The sequence below is a fragment of the Phoenix dactylifera genome, chromosome 4 (genome assembly GCF_051530095.1).
Source record: "Phoenix dactylifera cultivar Ajwa chromosome 4, Ajwa_hap1_PhDact_Kaust_v1.1, whole genome shotgun sequence".
In the NCBI taxonomy this organism is placed as follows: Eukaryota; Viridiplantae; Streptophyta; class Magnoliopsida; order Arecales; family Arecaceae; genus Phoenix; species Phoenix dactylifera.
In genome coordinates, this window is record NC_143193.1 from 34347140 (window position 1) to 34366185 (window position 19046).

At 49.7% G+C, this 19046-nt stretch overlaps 46 non-coding genes and 5 pseudogenes across 46 annotated transcripts; all 51 read right to left on the reverse strand.

Annotated features, from left to right (window-relative positions):
• Positions 1-183: 183 nt before the first annotated feature.
• LOC149755508 (5S ribosomal RNA) lies at positions 184-302 on the reverse strand. The gene has a single exon (XR_016404935.1). It is a non-coding gene; the product is annotated as a 5S ribosomal RNA (ribosomal RNA).
• A 246-nt stretch (positions 303-548) lies between these two features.
• On the reverse strand, positions 549-667 carry LOC149755509 (5S ribosomal RNA). The gene has a single exon (XR_016403325.1). It is a non-coding gene; the product is annotated as a 5S ribosomal RNA (ribosomal RNA).
• A 246-nt stretch (positions 668-913) lies between these two features.
• LOC149755510 (5S ribosomal RNA) lies at positions 914-1032 on the reverse strand. The gene has a single exon (XR_016400976.1). It is a non-coding gene; the product is annotated as a 5S ribosomal RNA (ribosomal RNA).
• A 246-nt stretch (positions 1033-1278) lies between these two features.
• On the reverse strand, positions 1279-1397 carry LOC149755511 (5S ribosomal RNA). Its single transcript, XR_016400978.1, has one exon. It is a non-coding gene; the product is annotated as a 5S ribosomal RNA (ribosomal RNA).
• Positions 1398-1644: 247 nt separating this feature from the next.
• On the reverse strand, positions 1645-1763 carry LOC149755512 (5S ribosomal RNA; annotated as a pseudogene).
• A 245-nt stretch (positions 1764-2008) lies between these two features.
• LOC149755513 (5S ribosomal RNA) lies at positions 2009-2127 on the reverse strand. Its single transcript, XR_016400979.1, has one exon. It is a non-coding gene; the product is annotated as a 5S ribosomal RNA (ribosomal RNA).
• A 246-nt stretch (positions 2128-2373) lies between these two features.
• On the reverse strand, positions 2374-2492 carry LOC149755514 (5S ribosomal RNA). The gene has a single exon (XR_016400480.1). It is a non-coding gene; the product is annotated as a 5S ribosomal RNA (ribosomal RNA).
• Positions 2493-2739: 247 nt separating this feature from the next.
• On the reverse strand, positions 2740-2858 carry LOC149755515 (5S ribosomal RNA). The gene has a single exon (XR_016408210.1). It is a non-coding gene; the product is annotated as a 5S ribosomal RNA (ribosomal RNA).
• A 246-nt stretch (positions 2859-3104) lies between these two features.
• LOC149755516 (5S ribosomal RNA) lies at positions 3105-3223 on the reverse strand (annotated as a pseudogene).
• Positions 3224-3470: 247 nt separating this feature from the next.
• Positions 3471-3589, reverse strand: LOC149755517 (5S ribosomal RNA). The gene has a single exon (XR_016408893.1). It is a non-coding gene; the product is annotated as a 5S ribosomal RNA (ribosomal RNA).
• Positions 3590-3836: 247 nt separating this feature from the next.
• On the reverse strand, positions 3837-3955 carry LOC149755518 (5S ribosomal RNA). The gene has a single exon (XR_016400629.1). It is a non-coding gene; the product is annotated as a 5S ribosomal RNA (ribosomal RNA).
• Positions 3956-4202: 247 nt separating this feature from the next.
• Positions 4203-4321, reverse strand: LOC149755519 (5S ribosomal RNA). Its single transcript, XR_016407122.1, has one exon. It is a non-coding gene; the product is annotated as a 5S ribosomal RNA (ribosomal RNA).
• A 246-nt stretch (positions 4322-4567) lies between these two features.
• LOC149755520 (5S ribosomal RNA) lies at positions 4568-4686 on the reverse strand. The gene has a single exon (XR_016406792.1). It is a non-coding gene; the product is annotated as a 5S ribosomal RNA (ribosomal RNA).
• Positions 4687-4933: 247 nt separating this feature from the next.
• On the reverse strand, positions 4934-5052 carry LOC149755521 (5S ribosomal RNA). The gene has a single exon (XR_016408894.1). It is a non-coding gene; the product is annotated as a 5S ribosomal RNA (ribosomal RNA).
• A 247-nt stretch (positions 5053-5299) lies between these two features.
• On the reverse strand, positions 5300-5418 carry LOC149755522 (5S ribosomal RNA). The gene has a single exon (XR_016400630.1). It is a non-coding gene; the product is annotated as a 5S ribosomal RNA (ribosomal RNA).
• Positions 5419-5665: 247 nt separating this feature from the next.
• Positions 5666-5784, reverse strand: LOC149755523 (5S ribosomal RNA). Its single transcript, XR_016408211.1, has one exon. It is a non-coding gene; the product is annotated as a 5S ribosomal RNA (ribosomal RNA).
• A 246-nt stretch (positions 5785-6030) lies between these two features.
• Positions 6031-6149, reverse strand: LOC149755524 (5S ribosomal RNA; annotated as a pseudogene).
• Positions 6150-6396: 247 nt separating this feature from the next.
• Positions 6397-6515, reverse strand: LOC149755525 (5S ribosomal RNA). The gene has a single exon (XR_016408895.1). It is a non-coding gene; the product is annotated as a 5S ribosomal RNA (ribosomal RNA).
• A 247-nt stretch (positions 6516-6762) lies between these two features.
• Positions 6763-6881, reverse strand: LOC149755526 (5S ribosomal RNA). The gene has a single exon (XR_016400631.1). It is a non-coding gene; the product is annotated as a 5S ribosomal RNA (ribosomal RNA).
• Positions 6882-7128: 247 nt separating this feature from the next.
• Positions 7129-7247, reverse strand: LOC149755527 (5S ribosomal RNA). The gene has a single exon (XR_016407124.1). It is a non-coding gene; the product is annotated as a 5S ribosomal RNA (ribosomal RNA).
• A 246-nt stretch (positions 7248-7493) lies between these two features.
• Positions 7494-7612, reverse strand: LOC149755528 (5S ribosomal RNA). Its single transcript, XR_016406793.1, has one exon. It is a non-coding gene; the product is annotated as a 5S ribosomal RNA (ribosomal RNA).
• A 247-nt stretch (positions 7613-7859) lies between these two features.
• Positions 7860-7978, reverse strand: LOC149755529 (5S ribosomal RNA). Its single transcript, XR_016408896.1, has one exon. It is a non-coding gene; the product is annotated as a 5S ribosomal RNA (ribosomal RNA).
• Positions 7979-8225: 247 nt separating this feature from the next.
• Positions 8226-8344, reverse strand: LOC149755530 (5S ribosomal RNA). The gene has a single exon (XR_016400632.1). It is a non-coding gene; the product is annotated as a 5S ribosomal RNA (ribosomal RNA).
• A 247-nt stretch (positions 8345-8591) lies between these two features.
• Positions 8592-8710, reverse strand: LOC149755531 (5S ribosomal RNA). The gene has a single exon (XR_016407125.1). It is a non-coding gene; the product is annotated as a 5S ribosomal RNA (ribosomal RNA).
• A 246-nt stretch (positions 8711-8956) lies between these two features.
• LOC149755532 (5S ribosomal RNA) lies at positions 8957-9075 on the reverse strand. Its single transcript, XR_016406794.1, has one exon. It is a non-coding gene; the product is annotated as a 5S ribosomal RNA (ribosomal RNA).
• Positions 9076-9322: 247 nt separating this feature from the next.
• On the reverse strand, positions 9323-9441 carry LOC149755533 (5S ribosomal RNA). Its single transcript, XR_016408897.1, has one exon. It is a non-coding gene; the product is annotated as a 5S ribosomal RNA (ribosomal RNA).
• Positions 9442-9688: 247 nt separating this feature from the next.
• LOC149755534 (5S ribosomal RNA) lies at positions 9689-9807 on the reverse strand. The gene has a single exon (XR_016403999.1). It is a non-coding gene; the product is annotated as a 5S ribosomal RNA (ribosomal RNA).
• A 247-nt stretch (positions 9808-10054) lies between these two features.
• On the reverse strand, positions 10055-10173 carry LOC149755535 (5S ribosomal RNA). Its single transcript, XR_016408423.1, has one exon. It is a non-coding gene; the product is annotated as a 5S ribosomal RNA (ribosomal RNA).
• Positions 10174-10419: 246 nt separating this feature from the next.
• LOC149755536 (5S ribosomal RNA) lies at positions 10420-10538 on the reverse strand. Its single transcript, XR_016405620.1, has one exon. It is a non-coding gene; the product is annotated as a 5S ribosomal RNA (ribosomal RNA).
• Positions 10539-10662: 124 nt separating this feature from the next.
• On the reverse strand, positions 10663-10781 carry LOC149755537 (5S ribosomal RNA). The gene has a single exon (XR_016408898.1). It is a non-coding gene; the product is annotated as a 5S ribosomal RNA (ribosomal RNA).
• Positions 10782-11028: 247 nt separating this feature from the next.
• On the reverse strand, positions 11029-11147 carry LOC149755538 (5S ribosomal RNA). Its single transcript, XR_016402443.1, has one exon. It is a non-coding gene; the product is annotated as a 5S ribosomal RNA (ribosomal RNA).
• Positions 11148-11394: 247 nt separating this feature from the next.
• On the reverse strand, positions 11395-11513 carry LOC149755539 (5S ribosomal RNA). Its single transcript, XR_016403824.1, has one exon. It is a non-coding gene; the product is annotated as a 5S ribosomal RNA (ribosomal RNA).
• Positions 11514-11760: 247 nt separating this feature from the next.
• LOC149755540 (5S ribosomal RNA) lies at positions 11761-11879 on the reverse strand. Its single transcript, XR_016400980.1, has one exon. It is a non-coding gene; the product is annotated as a 5S ribosomal RNA (ribosomal RNA).
• A 247-nt stretch (positions 11880-12126) lies between these two features.
• Positions 12127-12245, reverse strand: LOC149755541 (5S ribosomal RNA). Its single transcript, XR_016406010.1, has one exon. It is a non-coding gene; the product is annotated as a 5S ribosomal RNA (ribosomal RNA).
• Positions 12246-12663: 418 nt separating this feature from the next.
• On the reverse strand, positions 12664-12782 carry LOC149755542 (5S ribosomal RNA). The gene has a single exon (XR_016404386.1). It is a non-coding gene; the product is annotated as a 5S ribosomal RNA (ribosomal RNA).
• Positions 12783-13029: 247 nt separating this feature from the next.
• Positions 13030-13148, reverse strand: LOC149755543 (5S ribosomal RNA). Its single transcript, XR_016405499.1, has one exon. It is a non-coding gene; the product is annotated as a 5S ribosomal RNA (ribosomal RNA).
• Positions 13149-13395: 247 nt separating this feature from the next.
• LOC149755544 (5S ribosomal RNA) lies at positions 13396-13514 on the reverse strand. The gene has a single exon (XR_016409607.1). It is a non-coding gene; the product is annotated as a 5S ribosomal RNA (ribosomal RNA).
• Positions 13515-13761: 247 nt separating this feature from the next.
• LOC149755545 (5S ribosomal RNA) lies at positions 13762-13880 on the reverse strand. Its single transcript, XR_016408005.1, has one exon. It is a non-coding gene; the product is annotated as a 5S ribosomal RNA (ribosomal RNA).
• Positions 13881-14127: 247 nt separating this feature from the next.
• Positions 14128-14246, reverse strand: LOC149755546 (5S ribosomal RNA). Its single transcript, XR_016402189.1, has one exon. It is a non-coding gene; the product is annotated as a 5S ribosomal RNA (ribosomal RNA).
• A 247-nt stretch (positions 14247-14493) lies between these two features.
• Positions 14494-14612, reverse strand: LOC149755547 (5S ribosomal RNA). Its single transcript, XR_016403851.1, has one exon. It is a non-coding gene; the product is annotated as a 5S ribosomal RNA (ribosomal RNA).
• A 240-nt stretch (positions 14613-14852) lies between these two features.
• On the reverse strand, positions 14853-14971 carry LOC149755548 (5S ribosomal RNA; annotated as a pseudogene).
• A 247-nt stretch (positions 14972-15218) lies between these two features.
• LOC149755549 (5S ribosomal RNA) lies at positions 15219-15337 on the reverse strand. Its single transcript, XR_016404640.1, has one exon. It is a non-coding gene; the product is annotated as a 5S ribosomal RNA (ribosomal RNA).
• A 246-nt stretch (positions 15338-15583) lies between these two features.
• LOC149755550 (5S ribosomal RNA) lies at positions 15584-15702 on the reverse strand. The gene has a single exon (XR_016404785.1). It is a non-coding gene; the product is annotated as a 5S ribosomal RNA (ribosomal RNA).
• A 247-nt stretch (positions 15703-15949) lies between these two features.
• On the reverse strand, positions 15950-16068 carry LOC149755551 (5S ribosomal RNA). Its single transcript, XR_016408175.1, has one exon. It is a non-coding gene; the product is annotated as a 5S ribosomal RNA (ribosomal RNA).
• A 418-nt stretch (positions 16069-16486) lies between these two features.
• On the reverse strand, positions 16487-16605 carry LOC149755552 (5S ribosomal RNA). The gene has a single exon (XR_016404387.1). It is a non-coding gene; the product is annotated as a 5S ribosomal RNA (ribosomal RNA).
• A 247-nt stretch (positions 16606-16852) lies between these two features.
• On the reverse strand, positions 16853-16971 carry LOC149755553 (5S ribosomal RNA). Its single transcript, XR_016405500.1, has one exon. It is a non-coding gene; the product is annotated as a 5S ribosomal RNA (ribosomal RNA).
• Positions 16972-17218: 247 nt separating this feature from the next.
• LOC149755554 (5S ribosomal RNA) lies at positions 17219-17337 on the reverse strand. Its single transcript, XR_016409618.1, has one exon. It is a non-coding gene; the product is annotated as a 5S ribosomal RNA (ribosomal RNA).
• Positions 17338-17584: 247 nt separating this feature from the next.
• LOC149755555 (5S ribosomal RNA) lies at positions 17585-17703 on the reverse strand. Its single transcript, XR_016408006.1, has one exon. It is a non-coding gene; the product is annotated as a 5S ribosomal RNA (ribosomal RNA).
• A 247-nt stretch (positions 17704-17950) lies between these two features.
• Positions 17951-18069, reverse strand: LOC149755556 (5S ribosomal RNA). The gene has a single exon (XR_016402191.1). It is a non-coding gene; the product is annotated as a 5S ribosomal RNA (ribosomal RNA).
• Positions 18070-18316: 247 nt separating this feature from the next.
• LOC149755557 (5S ribosomal RNA) lies at positions 18317-18435 on the reverse strand. Its single transcript, XR_016403852.1, has one exon. It is a non-coding gene; the product is annotated as a 5S ribosomal RNA (ribosomal RNA).
• A 247-nt stretch (positions 18436-18682) lies between these two features.
• Positions 18683-18801, reverse strand: LOC149755558 (5S ribosomal RNA; annotated as a pseudogene).
• Between the last annotated feature and the right edge of the window lie 245 nt (positions 18802-19046).

A 19046-nucleotide genomic window follows, 5' to 3' on the forward strand; every position in this document is an offset into this window, starting at 1 on the left:
GCGTCGCCAGGGCCGTTCTGGCGTAGGATTCAACGCGCTGGTCCCGCTATGCTGCATGGCACCGCCAGTCTCCGAACTCAGTTTATTTTGGGAGGAAAAAAATTATCCGGAGTGGAAAAGCCAAAAGCCGAAAAATTAAAAATAAATATTATCAAAAAATAAAAAAGCGGGCAAAAAATTAAAGGGGTGCAACACGAGGACTTTCCAGGGGGGCACCCATCCTAGTACTACTCCCGCCCAAGCACGCTTAACTGCGGAGTTCTGATGGGATCCGGTGCATTAGTGCTGGTATGATCGCACCCATGACATTCCCTTCGAAACTCTCTTATATGACAAAGCAGCAGACCTCGACGGCCCGAGACATTCCGCCGCCGGGGCCGTTCTGGCATAGGATTCAACGCGCTGGTCCCGCTATGCTGCATGGCACCGCCAGTCTCCGGACTCAGTTTATTTTCGGGGGAAAAAAATTATTCGAAGTGGAAAAGCCAAAAGCCGAAAAATTAAAAATAAATATTATCAAAAAATAAAAAAACGGGCAAAAAATAAATGGGGTGCAACACGAGGACTTCCCGGGGGGTCACCCATCCTAGTACTACTCTCGCCCAAGCACGCTTAACTGCGGAGTTCTGATGGGATCCAGTGCATTAGTGCTGGTATGATCGCACCCATGACAAGCCCTTCGAAACTCCTTTTTATGACAAAGCAGCCGGTCTCGACGGCCCGAGACATTCGCGCCGCCAGGGCCGTTCTGGCGTAGGATTCAATGCGCTGGTCCCGCTATGCTGCATGGCACCGCCAGTCTCCGGACTCAGTTTATTTTCGGGGGAAAAAATTATCTGAAGAGGAAAAGCCAAAAGCCGAAAAATTAAAAATAAATATTATCAAAAAATAAAAAAGCGGGCAAAAAATAAAAGGGGTGCAACACGAGGACTTCCCAGGGGGGCACCCATCCTAGTACTACTCCCGCCCAAGCACGCTTAACTGCGGAGTTCTGATGGGATCCGGTGCATTAGTGCTGGTATGATCGCACCCATGACATTTCCTTCGAAACTCTCTTATATGACAAAGCAGCAGACCTCGACGGCCCGAGACATTCGCGCCGCCGGGGCCGTTCTGGCGTAGGATTCAACGCGCTGGTCCCGCTATGCTGCATGGCACCGCCAGTCTCCGGACTCAGTTTATTTTCGGGGGAAAAAATTATCTGAAGAGGAAAAGCCAAAAGCCGAAAAATTAAAAATAAATATTATCAAAAAATAAAAAAGCGGGCAAAAAATAAAAGGGGTGCAACACGAGGACTTCCCAGGGGGGCACCCATCCTAGTACTACTCCCGCCCAAGCACGCTTAACTGCGGAGTTCTGATGGGATCCGGTGCATTAGTGCTGGTATGATCGCACCCATGACATTTCCTTCGAAACTCTCTTATATGACAAAGCAGCAGACCTCGACGGCCCGAGACATTCGCGCCGCCGGGGCCGTTCTGGCGTAGGATTCAACGCGCTGGTCCCGCTATGCTGCATGGCACCGCCAGTCTCCGGACTCAGTTTATTTTCGGGGGAAAAAAATTATCCGAAGTGGAAAAGCCAAAAGCCGAAAAATTAAAAATAAATATTATCAAAAAATAAAAAAACGGGCAAAAAATAAATGGGGTGCAGCACGAGGACTTTCCGGGGGGTCACCCATCCTAGTACTACTCTCGCCGAAGCACGCTTAACTGCGGAGTTCTGATGGGATCCGGTGCATTAGTGCTGGTATGATCGCACCCATGACAAGCCCTTCGAAACTCCTTTTTATGACAAAGCAGCCGGTCTCGACGGCCCGAGACATTCGCGCCGCCAGGGCCGTTCTGGCGTAGGATTCAACGCGCTGGTCCCGCTATGCTGCATGGCACCGCCAGTCTCCCGACTCAGTTTATTTTCGGGGGAAAAAATTATCCGAAGAGGAAAAGCCAAAGCCGAAAAATTAAAAATAAATATTATCAAAAAATAAAAAAGCGGGCAAAAAATAAAAGGGGTGCAACACGAGGACTTCCCAGGGGGGCACCCATCCTAGTACTACTCCCGCCCAAGCACGCTTAACTGCGGAGTTCTGATGGGATCCGGTGCATTAGTGCTGGTATGATCGCACCCATGACATTCCCTTGGAAACTCTCTTATATGACAAAGCAGCAGACCTCGACGGCCCGAGACATTCGCGCCGCCGGGGCCGTTCTGGCGTAGGATTCAACGCGCTGGTCCCGCTATGCTGCATGGCACCGCCAGTCTCCGGACTCAGTTTATTTTCGGGGAAAAAAAATTATCCGAAGTGGAAAAGCCAAAAGCCGAAAAATTAAAAATAAATATTATCAAAAAATAAAAAAAGGGCAAAAAATAAATGGGGTGCAACACGAGGACTTCCCGGGAGGTCACCCATCCTAGTACTACTCTCGCCCAAGCACGCTTAACTGCGGAGTTCTGATGGGATCCGGTGCATTAGTGCTGGTATGATCGCACCCATGACAAGCCCTTCGAAACTCCGTTTTATGACAAAGCAGCCGGTCTCGACGGCCCGAGACATTCGCGCCGCCAGGGCCGTTCTGGCGTAGGATTCAACGCGCTGGTCCCGCTATGCTGCATGGCACCGCCAGTCTCCGGACTCAGTTTATTTTCGGGGAAAAAAAATTATCCGAAGAGGAAAAGCCAAAGGCCGAAAAATTAAAAATAAATATTACCAAAAAATAAAAAAGCGGGCAAAAAATAAAAGGGGTGCAACACGAGGACTTTCCATAGGGTCACCCATCCTAGTACTACCCTCGACTAAGCACGCTTAACTGCGGAGTTCTGATGGGATCCGGTGCATTAGTGCTGGTATGATCGCACCCATGACATGCCCTTCGAAACTCCCTTTTATGACAAAGCAGCCGACCTCGACGGCCCGAGACATTCGCGCCGCCGGGGCCGTTCTGGCGTAGGATTCAACGCGCTGGTCCCGCTATGCTGCATGGCACCGCCAGTCTCCGGACTCAGTTTATTTTCGGGGGAAAAAATTATCCGAAGAGGAAAAGCCAAAAGCCGAAAAATTAAAAATAAATATTATCAAAAAATAAAAAAGCGGGCAAAAAATAAAAGAGGGGCACCACGAGGACTTCCCAGGGGGTCACCCATCCTTGTACTACTCTCGCCCAAGCACGCTTAACTGCGGAGTTCTGATGGGATCCGGCGCATTAGTGCTGGTATGATCGCACCCATGACAAGCCCTTCGAAACTCCCTTTTATGACAAAGCAGCAGATCTCGACGGCCCGAGACATTCGCGCCGCCGGGGCCGTTCTGGCGTAGAATTCAACGCGCTGGTCCCGCTATGCTGCATGGCACCGCCTGTCTCCGAACTCAGTTTATTTTGGGAGGAAAAGAATTATCCGGAGTGGAAAAGCCAAAAGCCGAAAAATTAAAAATAAATATTATCAAAAAATAAAAAAGCGGGCAAAAAATTAAAGGGGTGCAACACGAGGACTTCCCAGAGGGTCACCCATCCTAGTACTACTCTCGCCCAAGCATGCTTAACTGCGGAGTTCTGATGGAATCCGGTGCATTAGTGCTGGTATGATCGTACCCATGACATGCCCTTCGAAACTCCCTTTTATGACAAAGCAGCAGACTTCGACGGCCCGAGACATTCGCGCCGGCGGGGCCGTTCTGGCGTAGGATTCAACGCGCTGGTTCCGCTATGCTGCATGGCACCGCCAGTCTCCGGACTCAGTTTATTTTCGGGGGAAAAAAATTATCCGAAGTGGAAAAGCCAAAAGCCGAAAAATTAAAAATAAATATTATCAAAAAATAAAAAAACGGGCAAAAAATAAATGGGGTGCAACACGAGGACTTCCCGGGGGGTCACCCATCCTAGTACTACTCTCGCCCAAGCACGCTTAACTGCGGAGTTCTGATGGGATCCGGTGCATTAGTGCTGGTATGATCGCACCCATGACAAGCCCTTCGAAACTCCGTTTTATGACAAAGCAGCCGGTCTCGACGGCCCGAGACATTCGCGCCGCCAGGGCCGTTCTGGCGTAGGATTCAACGCGCTGGTCCCGCTATGCTGCATGGCACCGCCAGTCTCCGGACTCAGTTTATTTTCGGGGAAAAAAAATTATCCGAAGAGGAAAAGCCAAAGGCCGAAAAATTAAAAATAAATATTACCAAAAAATAAAAAAGCGGGCAAAAAATAAAAGGGGTGCAACACGAGGACTTTCCATAGGGTCACCCATCCTAGTACTACCCTCGCCTAAGCACGCTTAACTGCGGAGTTCTGATGGGATCCGGTGCATTTGTGCTGGTATGATCGCACCCATGACATGCCCTTCGAAACTCCCTTTTATGACAAAGCAGCCGACCTCGACGGCCCGAGACATTCGCGCCGCCGGGGCCGTTCTGGCGTAGGATTCAACGCGCTGGTCCCGCTATGCTGCATGGCACCGCCAGTCTCCGGACTCAGTTTATTTTCGGGGGAAAAAATTATCCGAAGAGGAAAAGCCAAAAGCCGAAAAATTAAAAATAAATATTATCAAAAAATAAAAAAGCGGGCAAAAAATAAAAGGGGGGCAACACGAGGACTTCCCAGGGGGTCACCCATCCTTGTACTACTCTCGCCCAAGCACGCTTAACTGCGGAGTTCTGATGGGATCCGGTGCATTAGTGCTGGTATGATCACACCCATGACAAGCCCTTCGAAACTCCCTTTTATGACAAAGCAGCAGATCTCGACGGCCCGAGACATTCGCGCCGCCGGGGCCGTTCTGGCGTAGAATTCAACGCGCTGGTCCCGCTATGCTGCATGGCACCGCCTGTCTCCGAACTCAGTTTATTTTGGGAGGAAAAGAATTATCCGGAGTGGAAAAGCCAAAAGCCGAAAAATTAAAAATAAATATTATCAAAAAATAAAAAAGCGGGCAAAAAATTAAAGGGGTGCAACACGAGGACTTCCCAGAGGGTCACCCATCCTAGTACTACTCTCGCCCAAGCATGCTTAACTGCGGAGTTCTGATGGAATCCGGTGCATTAGTGCTGGTATGATCGTACCCATGACATGCCCTTCGAAACTCCCTTTTATGACAAAGCAGCAGACTTCGACGGCCCGAGACATTCGCGCCGGCGGGGCCGTTCTGGCGTAGGATTCAACGCGCTGGTTCCGCTATGCTGCATGGCACCGCCAGTCTCCGGACTCAGTTTATTTTCGGGGGAAAAAAATTATCCGAAGTGGAAAAGCCAAAAGCCGAAAAATTAAAAATAAATATTATCAAAAAATAAAAAAACGGGCAAAAAATAAATGGGGTGCAACACGAGGACTTCCCGGGGGGTCACCCATCCTAGTACTACTCTCGCCCAAGCACGCTTAACTGCGGAGTTCTGATGGGATCCGGTGCATTAGTGCTGGTATGATCGCACCCATGACAAGCCCTTCGAAACTCCGTTTTATGACAAAGCAGCCGGTCTCGACGGCCCGAGACATTCGCGCCGCCAGGGCCGTTCTGGCGTAGGATTCAACGCGCTGGTCCCGCTATGCTGCATGGCACCGCCAGTCTCCGGACTCAGTTTATTTTCGGGGAAAAAAAATTATCCGAAGAGGAAAAGCCAAAGGCCGAAAAATTAAAAATAAATATTACCAAAAAATAAAAAAGCGGGCAAAAAATAAAAGGGGTGCAACACGAGGACTTTCCATAGGGTCACCCATCCTAGTACTACCCTCGACTAAGCACGCTTAACTGCGGAGTTCTGATGGGATCCGGTGCATTAGTGCTGGTATGATCGCACCCATGACATGCCCTTCGAAACTCCCTTTTATGACAAAGCAGCCGACCTCGACGGCCCGAGACATTCGCGCCGCCGGGGCCGTTCTGGCGTAGGATTCAACGCGCTGGTCCCGCTATGCTGCATGGCACCGCCAGTCTCCGGACTCAGTTTATTTTCGGGGGAAAAAATTATCCGAAGAGGAAAAGCCAAAAGCCGAAAAATTAAAAATAAATATTATCAAAAAATAAAAAAGCGGGCAAAAAATAAAAGAGGGGCACCACGAGGACTTCCCAGGGGGTCACCCATCCTTGTACTACTCTCGCCCAAGCACGCTTAACTGCGGAGTTCTGATGGGATCCGGCGCATTAGTGCTGGTATGATCGCACCCATGACAAGCCCTTCGAAACTCCCTTTTATGACAAAGCAGCAGATCTCGACGGCCCGAGACATTCGCGCCGCCGGGGCCGTTCTGGCGTAGAATTCAACGCGCTGGTCCCGCTATGCTGCATGGCACCGCCTGTCTCCGAACTCAGTTTATTTTGGGAGGAAAAGAATTATCCGGAGTGGAAAAGCCAAAAGCCGAAAAATTAAAAATAAATATTATCAAAAAATAAAAAAGCGGGCAAAAAATTAAAGGGGTGCAACACGAGGACTTCCCAGAGGGTCACCCATCCTAGTACTACTCTCGCCCAAGCATGCTTAACTGCGGAGTTCTGATGGAATCCGGTGCATTAGTGCTGGTATGATCGTACCCATGACATGCCCTTCGAAACTCCCTTTTATGACAAAGCAGCAGACTTCGACGGCCCGAGACATTCGCGCCGGCGGGGCCGTTCTGGCGTAGGATTCAACGCGCTGGTTCCGCTATGCTGCATGGCACCGCCAGTCTCCGGACTCAGTTTATTTTCGGGGGAAAAAAATTATCCGAAGTGGAAAAGCCAAAAGCCGAAAAATTAAAAATAAATATTATCAAAAAATAAAAAAACGGGCAAAAAATAAATGGGGTGCAACACGAGGACTTCCCGGGGGGTCACCCATCCTAGTACTACTCTCGCCCAAGCACGCTTAACTGCGGAGTTCTGATGGGATCCGGTGCATTAGTGCTGGTATGATCGCACCCATGACAAGCCCTTCGAAACTCCGTTTTATGACAAAGCAGCCGGTCTCGACGGCCCGAGACATTCGCGCCGCCAGGGCCGTTCTGGCGTAGGATTCAACGCGCTGGTCCCGCTATGCTGCATGGCACCGCCAGTCTCCGGACTCAGTTTATTTTCGGGGAAAAAAAATTATCCGAAGAGGAAAAGCCAAAGGCCGAAAAATTAAAAATAAATATTACCAAAAAATAAAAAAGCGGGCAAAAAATAAAAGGGGTGCAACACGAGGACTTTCCATAGGGTCACCCATCCTAGTACTACCCTCGCCTAAGCACGCTTAACTGCGGAGTTCTGATGGGATCCGGTGCATTTGTGCTGGTATGATCGCACCCATGACATGCCCTTCGAAACTCCCTTTTATGACAAAGCAGCCGACCTCGACGGCCCGAGACATTCGCGCCGCCGGGGCCGTTCTGGCGTAGGATTCAACGCGCTGGTCCCGCTATGCTGCATGGCACCGCCAGTCTCCGGACTCAGTTTATTTTCGGGGGAAAAAATTATCCGAAGAGGAAAAGCCAAAAGCCGAAAAATTAAAAATAAATATTATCAAAAAATAAAAAAGCGGGCAAAAAATAAAAGGGGGGCAACACGAGGACTTCCCAGGGGGTCACCCATCCTTGTACTACTCTCGCCCAAGCACGCTTAACTGCGGAGTTCTGATGGGATCCGGTGCATTAGTGCTGGTATGATCACACCCATGACAAGCCCTTCGAAACTCCCTTTTATGACAAAGCAGCAGATCTCGACGGCCCGAGACATTCGCGCCGCCGGGGCCGTTCTGGCGTAGAATTCAACGCGCTGGTCCCGCTATGCTGCATGGCACCGCCTGTCTCCGAACTCAGTTTATTTTGGGAGGAAAAGAATTATCCGGAGTGGAAAAGCCAAAAGCCGAAAAATTAAAAATAAATATTATCAAAAAATAAAAAAGCGGGCAAAAAATTAAAGGGGTGCAACACGAGGACTTCCCAGAGGGTCACCCATCCTAGTACTACTCTCGCCCAAGCATGCTTAACTGCGGAGTTCTGATGGAATCCGGTGCATTAGTGCTGGTATGATCGTACCCATGACATGCCCTTCGAAACTCCCTTTTATGACAAAGCAGCAGACTTCGACGGCCCGAGACATTCGCGCCGGCGGGGCCGTTCTGGCGTAGGATTCAACGCGCTGGTTCCGCTATGCTGCATGGCACCGCCAGTCTCCGGACTCAGTTTATTTTCGGGGGAAAAAAATTATCCGAAGTGGAAAAGCCAAAAGCCGAAAAATTAAAAATAAATATTATCAAAAAATAAAAAAACGGGCAAAAAATAAATGGGGTGCAACACGAGGACTTCCCGGGGGGTCACCCATCCTAGTACTACTCTCGCCCAAGCACGCTTAACTGCGGAGTTCTGATGGGATCCGGTGCATTAGTGCTGGTATGATCGCACCCATGACAAGCCCTTCGAAACTCCGTTTTATGACAAAGCAGCCGGTCTCGACGGCCCGAGACATTCGCGCCGCCAGGGCCGTTCTGGCGTAGGATTCAACGCGCTGGTCCCGCTATGCTGCATGGCACCGCCAGTCTCCGGACTCAGTTTATTTTCGGGGAAAAAAAATTATCCGAAGAGGAAAAGCCAAAGGCCGAAAAATTAAAAATAAATATTACCAAAAAATAAAAAAGCGGGCAAAAAATAAAAGGGGTGCAACACGAGGACTTTCCATAGGGTCACCCATCCTAGTACTACCCTCGCCTAAGCACGCTTAACTGCGGAGTTCTGATGGGATCCGGTGCATTTGTGCTGGTATGATCGCACCCATGACATGCCCTTCGAAACTCCCTTTTATGACAAAGCAGCCGACCTCGACGGCCCGAGACATTCGCGCCGCCGGGGCCGTTCTGGCGTAGGATTCAACGCGCTGGTCCCGCTATGCTGCATGGCACCGCCAGTCTCCGGACTCAGTTTATTTTCGGGGGAAAAAATTATCCGAAGAGGAAAAGCCAAAAGCCGAAAAATTAAAAATAAATATTATCAAAAAATAAAAAAGCGGGCAAAAAATAAAAGGGGGGCAACACGAGGACTTCCCAGGGGGTCACCCATCCTTGTACTACTCTCGCCCAAGCACGCTTAACTGCGGAGTTCTGATGGGATCCGGTGCATTAGTGCTGGTATGATCACACCCATGACAAGCCCTTCGAAACTCCCTTTTATGACAAAGCAGCAGATCTCGACGGCCCGAGACATTCGCGCCGCCGGGGCCGTTCTGGCGTAGAATTCAACGCGCTGGTCCCGCTATGCTGCATGGCACCGCCTGTCTCCGAACTCAGTTTATTTTGGGAGGAAAAGAATTATCCGGAGTGGAAAAGCCAAAAGCCGAAAAATTAAAAATAAATATTATCAAAAAATAAAAAAGCGGGCAAAAAATTAAAGGGGTGCAACACGAGGACTTCCCAGAGGGTCACCCATCCTAGTACTACTCTCGCCCAAGCATGCTTAACTGCGGAGTTCTGATGGAATCCGGTGCATTAGTGCTGGTATGATCGTACCCATGACATGCCCTTCGAAACTCCCTTTTATGACAAAGCAGCAGACTTCGACGGCCCGAGACATTCGCGCCGGCGGGGCCGTTCTGGCGTAGGATTCAACGCGCTGGTCCCGCTATGCTGCATGGCACCGCCAGTCTCCGGACTCAGTTTATTTTCGGGGGAAAAAAATTATCCGAAGTGGAAAAGCCAAAAGCCGAAAAATTAAAAATAAATATTATCAAAAAATAAAAAAACGGGCAAAAAATAAATGGGGTGCAACACGAGGACTTCCCGGGGGGTCACCCATCCTAGTACTACTCTCGCCCAAGCACGCTTAACTGCGGAGTTCTGATGGGATCCGGTGCATTATTGCTGGTATGATCGCACCCATGACAAGTCCTTCGAAACTCCGTTTTATGACAAAGCAGCCGGTCTCGACGGCCCGAGACATTCGCGCCGCCAGGGCCGTTCTGGCGTAGGATTCAACGCGCTGGTCCCGCTATGCTGCATGGCACCGCCAGTCTCCGGACTCAGTTTATTTTCGGGGAAAAAAAATTATCCGAAGAGGAAAAGCCAAAGGCCGAAAAATTAAAAATAAATATTACCAAAAAATAAAAAAGCGGGCAAAAAATAAAAGGGGTGCAACACCAGGACTTTCCATAGGGTCACCCATCCAAGTACTACCCTCGCCTAAGCACGCTTAACTGCGGAGTTCTGATGGGATCCGGTGCATTAGTGCTGGTATGATCGCACCCATGACATGCCCTTCGAAACTCCCTTTTATGACAAAGCAGCCGACCTCGACGGCCCGAGACATTCGCGCCGCCGGGGCCGTTCTGGCGTAGGATTCAACGCGCTGGTCCCGCTATGCTGCATGGCACCGCCAGTCTCCGGACTCAGTTTATTTTCGGGGGAAAAAATTATCCGAAGAGGAAAAGCCAAAAGCCGAAAAATTAAAAATAAATATTATCAAAAAATAAAAAAGCGGGCAAAAAATAAAAGGGGGGCAACACGAGGACTTCCCAGGGGGTCACCCATCCTTGTACTACTCTCGCCCAAGCACGCTTAACTGCGGAGTTCTGATGGGATCCGGTGCATTAGTGCTGGTATGATCGCACCCATGACATGCCCTTCGAACTCAGTTTATTTTGGGAGGAAAAGAATTATCCGGAGTGGAAAAGCCAAAAGCCGAAAAATTAAAAATAAATATTATCAAAAAATAAAAAAGCGGGCAAAAAATTAAAGGGGTGCAACACGAGGACTTCCCAGAGGGTCACCCATCCTAGTACTACTCTCGCCCAAGCATGCTTAACTGCGGAGTTCTGATGGAATCCGGTGCATTAGTGCTGGTATGATCGTACCCATGACATGCCTTTCGAAACTCCCTTTTATGACAAAGCAGCAGACTTCGACGGCCCGAGACATTCGCGCCGGCGGGGCCGTTCTGGCGTAGGATTCAACGCGCTGGTCCCGCTATGCTGCATGGCACCGCCAGTCTCCGGACTCAGTTTATTTTCGGGGAAAAAAAATTATCCGAAGAGGAAAAGCCAAAGGCCGAAAAATTAAAAATAAATATGATCAAAAAATAAAAAAGCGGGCAAAAATTAAAAGGGGTGCAACACGAGGACTTTCCATAGGGTCACCCATCCTAGTACTACCCTCGCCCAAGCACGCTTAACTGCGGAGTTCTGATGGGATCCGGTGCATTAGTGCTGGTATGATCGCACCCATGACATGCCCTTCGAAACTCCCTTTTATGACAAAGCAGCCGACCTCGACGGCCCGAGACATTCGCGCCGCCGGGGCCGTTCTGGCGTAGGATTCAACGCGCTGGTCCCGCTATGCTGCATGGCACCGCCAGTCTCCGGACTCAGTTTATTTTCGGGGAAAAAAAATTATCCGAAGTGGAAAAGCCAAAAGCCAAAAAATTAAAAATAAATATTATCAAAAAATAAAAAAACGGGCAAAAAATAAATGGGGTGCAGCACGAGGACTTCCCGGGGGGTCACCCATCCTAGTACTACTCTCGCCCAAGCACGCTTAACTGCGGAGTTCTGATGGGATCCGGTGCATTAGTGCTGGTATGATCGCACCCATGACAAGCCCTTCGAAACTCCTTTTTATGACAAAGCAGCCGGTCTCGACGGCCCGAGACATTCGCGCCGCCAGTGCCGTTCTGGCGTAAGATTCAACGCGCTGGTCCCGCTATGCTGCATGGCACCGCCAGTCTCCCGACTCAGTTTATTTTCGGGGGAAAAAATTATCCGAAGAGGAAAAGCCAAAAGCCGAAAAATTAAAAATAAATATTATCAAAAAATAAAAAAAGCGGGCAAAAAATAAAAGGGGTGCAACACGAGGACTTCCCAGGGGGGCACCCATCCTAGTACTACTCCCGCCCAAGCACGCTTAACTGCGGAGTTCTGATGGGATCCGGTGCATTAGTGCTGGTATGATCGCACCCATGACATTCCCTTCGAAACTCTCTTATATGACAAAGCAGCAGACCTCGACGGCCCGAGACATTCGCACCGCCGGGGCCGTTCTGGCGTAGGATTCAACGCGCTGGTCCCGCTATGCTGCATGGCACCGCCAGTCTCCGGACTCAGTTTATTTTCGGGGGAAAAAAATTATCCGAAGAGGAAAAGCCAAAAGCCGAAAAATTAAAAATAAATATTATCAAAAAATAAAAAAGCGGGCAAAAAATAAAAGGGGTGCAACACGAGGACTTCCAAGGGGGTCACCCATCCTAGTACTACTCTCGCCTAAGCACGCTTAACTGCGGAGTTCAGATGGGATCCGGTGCATTAGTGCTGGTATGATCGCACCCATGACAAGCCCTTCGAAACTCCCTTTTATGGCAAAGCAGCAGGTCTCGACAGCCCGAGACATTCGCACCCATCCAAGGGGGTCACCCATCCAAGTACTACCCTCGCCTAAGCACGCTTAACTGCGGAGTTCAGATGGGATCCGGTGCATTAGTGCTGGTATGATCGCACCCATGACATGCCCTTCGAAACTCCCTTTTATGACAAAGCAGCCGACCTCGACGGCCCGAGACATTCGCGCCGCCGGGGCCGTTCTGGCGTAGGATTCAACGCGCTGGTCCCGCTATGCTGCATGGCACCGCCAGTCTCCGGACTCAGTTTATTTTCGGGGAAAAAAAATTATCCGAAGAGGAAAAGCCAAAGGCCGAAAAATTAAAAATAAATATGATCAAAAAATAAAAAAGCGGGCAAAAATTAAAAGGGGTGCAACACGAGGACTTTCCATAGGGTCACCCATCCTAGTACTACCCTCGCCCAAGCACGCTTAACTGCGGAGTTCTGATGGGATCCGGCGCATTAGTGCTGGTATGATCGCACCCATGACATGCCCTTCGAAACTCCCTTTTATGACAAAGCAGCCGACCTCGACGGCCCGAGACATTCGCACCGCCGGGGCCGTTCTAGCGTAGGATTCAACGCGCTGGTCCCGCTATGCTGCATGGCACCGCCAGTCTCCGGACTCAGTTTATTTTCGGGGAAAAAAAATTATCCGAAGAGGAAAAGCCAAAGGCCGAAAAATTAAAAATAAATATTATCAAAAAATAAAAAAGTGGGCAAAAAATAAAAGGGGTGCAACACGAGGACTTTCCATAGGGTCACCCATCCTAGTACTACCCTCGCCCAAGCACGCTTAACTGCGGAGTTCTGATGGGATCCGGTGCATTAGTGCTGGTACGATCGCACCCATGACATGCCCTTCGAAACTCCCTTTTATGACAAAGCAGCCGACCTCGACGGCCCGAGACATTCGCGCCGCCGGGGCCGTTCTGGCGTAGGATTCAACGCGCTGGTCCTGCTATGCTGCATGGCACCGCCAGTCTCCGGACTCAGTTTATTTTCGGGGAAAAAAAATTATCCGAAGAGGAAAAGCCAAAAGCCGAAAAATTAAAAATAAATATTAACAAAAAATAAAAAAGCGGGCAAAAAATAAAAGGGGTGCAACACGAGGACTTCCCAGGGGGTCACCCATCCTAGTACTACTCTCGCCCAAGCACGCTTAACTGCGGAGTTCAGATGGGATCCGGTGCATTAGTGCTGGTATGATCGCACCCATGACAAGCCCTTCGAAACTCCCTTTTATGACAAAGCAGCAGGTCTCGACGGCCCGAGACATTCGCACCGCCGGGGCCGTTCTGGCGTAGGATTCAACGCGCTGGTCCCGCTATGCTGCATGGCACCGCCAGTCTCCGGACTCAGTTTATTTTCGGAGGAAAAAAATTATCCGAAGCGGAAAAGCCAAAAGCCGAAAAATTAAAAATAAATATTATCAAAAAATAAAAAAACGGGCAAAAAATAAAAGGGGTGCAACACGAGGACTTCCCAGGTGGTCACCCATCCTAGTGCTACTCTCGCCCAAGCACGCTTAACTGCGGAGTTTTGATGGGATCCGGTGCATTAGTGCCGGTATGATCGCACCCATGACATGCCCTTCGAAACTCCCTTTTATGACAAAGCAGCCGACCTCGACGGCCCGAGACATTCGCGCCGCCGGGGCCGTTCTGGCGTAGGATTCAACGCGCTGGTCCCGCTATGCTGCATGGCACCGCCAGTCTCCGGACTCAGTTTATTTTCGGGGGAAAAAAATTATCCGAAGAGGAAAAGCCAAAAGCCGAAAAATTAAAAATAAATATTATCAAAAAATAAAAAAGCGGGCAAAAAATAAAAGGGGTGCAACACGAGGACTTCCAAGGGGGTCACCCATCCTAGTACTACTCTCGCCCAAGCACGCTTAACTGCGGAGTTCAGATGGGATCCGGTGCATTAGTGCTGGTATGATCGCACCCATGACAAGCCCTTCGAAACTCCATTTTATGGCAAAGCAGCAGGTCTCGACGGCCCGAGACATTCGCACCGCCGGGGCTGTTCTGGCGTAGGATTCAACGCGCTGGTCCCGCTATGCTGCATGGCACCGCCAGTCTCCGGACTCAGTTTATTTTCGGGGGAAAAAAATTATCCGAAGAGGAAAAGCCAAAAGCCGAAAAATTAAAAATAAATATTATCAAAAAATAAAAAAGCGGGCAAAAAATAAAAGGGGTGCAACACGAGGACTTCCCAGGGGGTCACCCATCCTTGTACTACTCTCGCCCAAGCACGCTTAACTGCGGAGTTCTGATGGGATCCGGTGCATTAGTGCTGGTATGATCACACCCATGACAAGCCCTTCGAAACTCCCTTTTATGACAAAGCAGCAGACCTCGACGGCCCGAGACATTCGCGCCGCCGGGGCCGTTCTGGCGTAGAATTCAACGCGCTGGTCCCGCTATGCTGCATGGCACCGCCAGTCTCCGAACTCAGTTTATTTTGGGAGGAAAAAAATTATCCGGAGTGGAAAAGCCAAAAGCCGAAAAATTAGAAATAAATATTATCAAAAAAGCGGGCAAAAAATTAAAGGGGTGCAACACGAGGACTTCCCAGAGGGTCACCCATCCTAGTACTACTCTCGCCCAATCATGCTTAACTGCGGAGTTCTGATGGAATCCGGTGCATTAGTGCTGGTATGATCGTACCCATGACATGCCCTTCGAAACTCCCTTTTATGACAAAGCAGCAGACCTCGACGGCTCGAGACATTCGCGCCGCCGGGGCCGTTCTGGCGTAGGATTCAACGCGCAGGTCCCGCTATGCTGCATGGCACCGCCAGTCTCCGGACTCAGTTTATTTTCGGGGAAAAAAAATTAACCGAAGTGGAAAAGCCAAAAGCCGAAAAATTAAAAATAAATATTATCAAAAAATAAAAAAACGGGCCAAAAATAAATGGGGTGCAGCACGAGGACTTCCCGGAGGGTCACCCATCCTAGTACTACTCTCGCCCAAGCACGCTTAACTGCGGAGTTCTGATGGGATCCGGTGCATTAGTGCTGGTATGATCGCACCCATGACAAGCCCATCGAAACTCCTTTTTATGACAAAGCAGCCGGTCTCGACGGCCCGAGACATTCGCGCCGCCAGGGCCGTTCTGGCGTAGGAATCAACGCGCTGGTCCCGCTATGCTGCATGGCACCGCCAGTCTCCCGACTCAGTTTATTTTCGGGGAAAAAAATTATCCGAAGAGGAAAAGCCAAAAGCCGAAAAATTAAAAATAAATATTATCAAAAAATAAAAAAGCGGGCAAAAAATAAAAGGGGTGCAACACGAGGACTTCCCAGGGGGGCACCCATCCTAGTACTACTCCCGCCCAAGCACGCTTAACTGCGGAGTTCTGATGGGATCTGGTGCATTAGTGCTGGTATGATCGCACCCATGACATTCCCTTCGAAACTCTCTTATATGACAAAGCAGCAGACCTCGACGGCCCGAGACATTCGCGCCGCCGGGGCCGTTCTGGCGTAGGATTCAACGCGCTGGTCCCGCTTTGCTGCATGGCACCGCCAGTCTCCGGACTCAGTTTATTTTCGGGGGAAAAAAATTATCCGAAGAGGAAAAGCCAAAAGCCGAAAAATTAAAAATAAATATTATCAAAAAATAAAAAAGCGGGCAAAAAATAAAAGGGGTGCAACACGAGGACTTCCAAGGGGGTCACCCATCCTAGTACTACTCTCGCCTAAGCACGCTTAACTGCGGAGTTCAGATGGGATCCGGTGCATTAGTGCTGGTATGATAGCACCCATGACAAGCCCTTCGAAACTCCCTTTTATGGCAAAGCAGCAGGTCTCGACAGCCCGAGACATTCGCACCCATCCAAGGGGGTCACCCATCCAAGTACTACCCTCGCCTAAGCACGCTTAACTGCGGAGTTCAGATGGGATCCGGTGCATTAGTGCTGGTATGATCGCACCCATGACATGCCCTTCGAAACTCCCTTTTATGACAAAGCAGCCGACCTCGACGGCCCGAGACATTCGCGCCGCCGGGGCCGTTCTGGCGTAGGATTCAACGCGCTGGTCCCGCTATGCTGCATGGCACCGCCAGTCTCCGGACTCAGTTTATTTTCGGGGAAAAAAAATTATCCGAAGAGGAAAAGCCAAAGGCCGAAAAATTAAAAATAAATATGATCAAAAAATAAAAAAGCGGGCAAAAATTAAAAGGGGTGCAACACGAGGACTTTCCATAGGGTCACCCATCCTAGTACTACCCTCGCCCAAGCACGCTTAACTGCGGAGTTCTGATGGGATCCGGCGCATTAGTGCTGGTATGATCGCACCCATGACATGCCCTTCGAAACTCCCTTTTATGACAAAGCAGCCGACCTCGACGGCCCGAGACATTCGCACCGCCGGGGCCGTTCTAGCGTAGGATTCAACGCGCTGGTCCCGCTATGCTGCATGGCACCGCCAGTCTCCGGACTCAGTTTATTTTCGGGGAAAAAAAATTATCCGAAGAGGAAAAGCCAAAGGCCGAAAAATTAAAAATAAATATTATCAAAAAATAAAAAAGCGGGCAAAAAATAAAAGGGGTGCAACACGAGGACTTTCCATAGGGTCACCCATCCTAGTACTACCCTCGCCCAAGCACGCTTAACTGCGGAGTTCTGATGGGATCCGGTGCATTAGTGCTGGTACGATCGCACCCATGACATGCCCTTCGAAACTCCCTTTTATGACAAAGCAGCCGACCTCGACGGCCCGAGACATTCGCGCCGCCGGGGCCGTTCTGGCGTAGGATTCAACGCGCTGGTCCTGCTATGCTGCATGGCACCGCCAGTCTCCGGACTCAGTTTATTTTCGGGGAAAAAAAATTATCCGAAGTGGAAAAGCCAAAAGCCGAAAAATTAAAAATAAATATTAACAAAAAATAAAAAAGCGGGCAAAAAATAAAAGGGGTGCAACACGAGGACTTCCCAGGGGGTCACCCATCCTAGTACTACTCTCGCCCAAGCACGCTTAACTGCGGAGTTCAGATGGGATCCGGTGCATTAGTGCTGGTATGATCGCACCCATGACAAGCCCTTCGAAACTCCCTTTTATGACAAAGCAGCAGGTCTCGACGGCCCGAGACATTCGCACCGCCGGGGCCGTTCTGGCGTAGGATTCAACGCGCTGGTCCCGCTATGCTGCATGGCACCGCCAGTCTCCGGACTCAGTTTATTTTCGGAGGAAAAAAATTATCCGAAGCGGAAAAGCCAAAAGCCGAAAAATTAAAAATAAATATTATCAAAAAATAAAAAAAGGGGCAAAAAATAAAAGGGGTGCAACACGAGGACTTCCCAGGTGGTCACCCATCCTAGTGCTACTCTCGCCCAAGCACGCTTAACTGCGGAGTTTTGATGGGATCCGGTGCATTAGTGCCGGTATGATCGCACCCATGACATGCCCTTCGAAACTCCCTTTTATGACAAAGCAGCCGACCTCGACGGCCCGAGACATTCGCGCCGCCGGGGCCGTTCTGGCGTAGGATTCAACGCGCTGGTCCCGCTATGCTGCATGGCACCGCCAGTCTCCGGACTCAGTTTATTTTCGGGGGAAAAAAATTATCCGAAGAGGAAAAGCCAAAAGCCGAAAAATTAAAAATAAATATTATCAAAAAATAAAAAAGCGGGCAAAAAATAAAAGGGGTGCAACACGAGGACTTCCAAGGGGGTCACCCATCCTAGTACTACTCTCGCCCAAGCACGCTTAACTGCGGAGTTCAGATGGGATCCGGTGCATTAGTGCTGGTATGATCGCACCCATGACAAGCCCTTCGAAACTCCATTTTATGGCAAAGCAGCAGGTCTCGACGGCCCGAGACATTCGCACCGCCGGGGCTGTTCTGGCGTAGGATTCAACGCGCTGGTCCCGCTATGCTGCATGGCACCGCCAGTCTCCGGACTCAGTTTATTTTCGGGGGAAAAAAATTATCCGAAGAGGAAAAGCCAAAAGCCGAAAAATTAAAAATAAATATTATCAAAAAATAAAAAAGCGGGCAAAAAATAAAAGGGGTGCAACACGAGGACTTCCCAGGGGGTCACCCATCCTTGTACTACTCTCGCCCAAGCACGCTTAACTGCGGAGTTCTGATGGGATCCGGTGCATTAGTGCTGGTATGATCACACCCATGACAAGCCCTTCGAAACTCCCTTTTATGACAAAGCAGCAGACCTCGACGGCCCGAGACATTCGCGCCGCCGGGGCCGTTCTGGCGTAGAATTCAACGCGCTGGTCCCGCTATGCTGCATGGCACCGCCAGTCTCCGAACTCAGTTTATTTTGGGAGGAAAAAAATTATCCGGAGTGGAAAAGCCAAAAGCCGAAAAATTAGAAATAAATATTATCAAAAAATAAAAAAGCGGGCAAAAAATTAAAGGGGTGCAACACGAGGACTTCCCAGAGGGTCACCCATCCTAGTACTACTCTCGCCCAATCATGCTTAACTGCGGAGTTCTGATGGAATCCGGTGCATTAGTGCTGGTATGATCGTACCCATGACATGCCCTTCGAAACTCCCTTTTATGACAAAGCAGCAGACCTCGACGGCTCGAGACATTCGCGCCGCCGGGGCCGTTCTGGCGTAGGATTCAACGCGCAGGTCCCGCTATGCTGCATGGCACCGCCAGTCTCCGGACTCAGTTTATTTTCGGGGAAAAAAAATTAACCGAAGTGGAAAAGCCAAAAGCCGAAAAATTAAAAATAAATATTATCAAAAAATAAAAAAACGGGCCAAAAATAA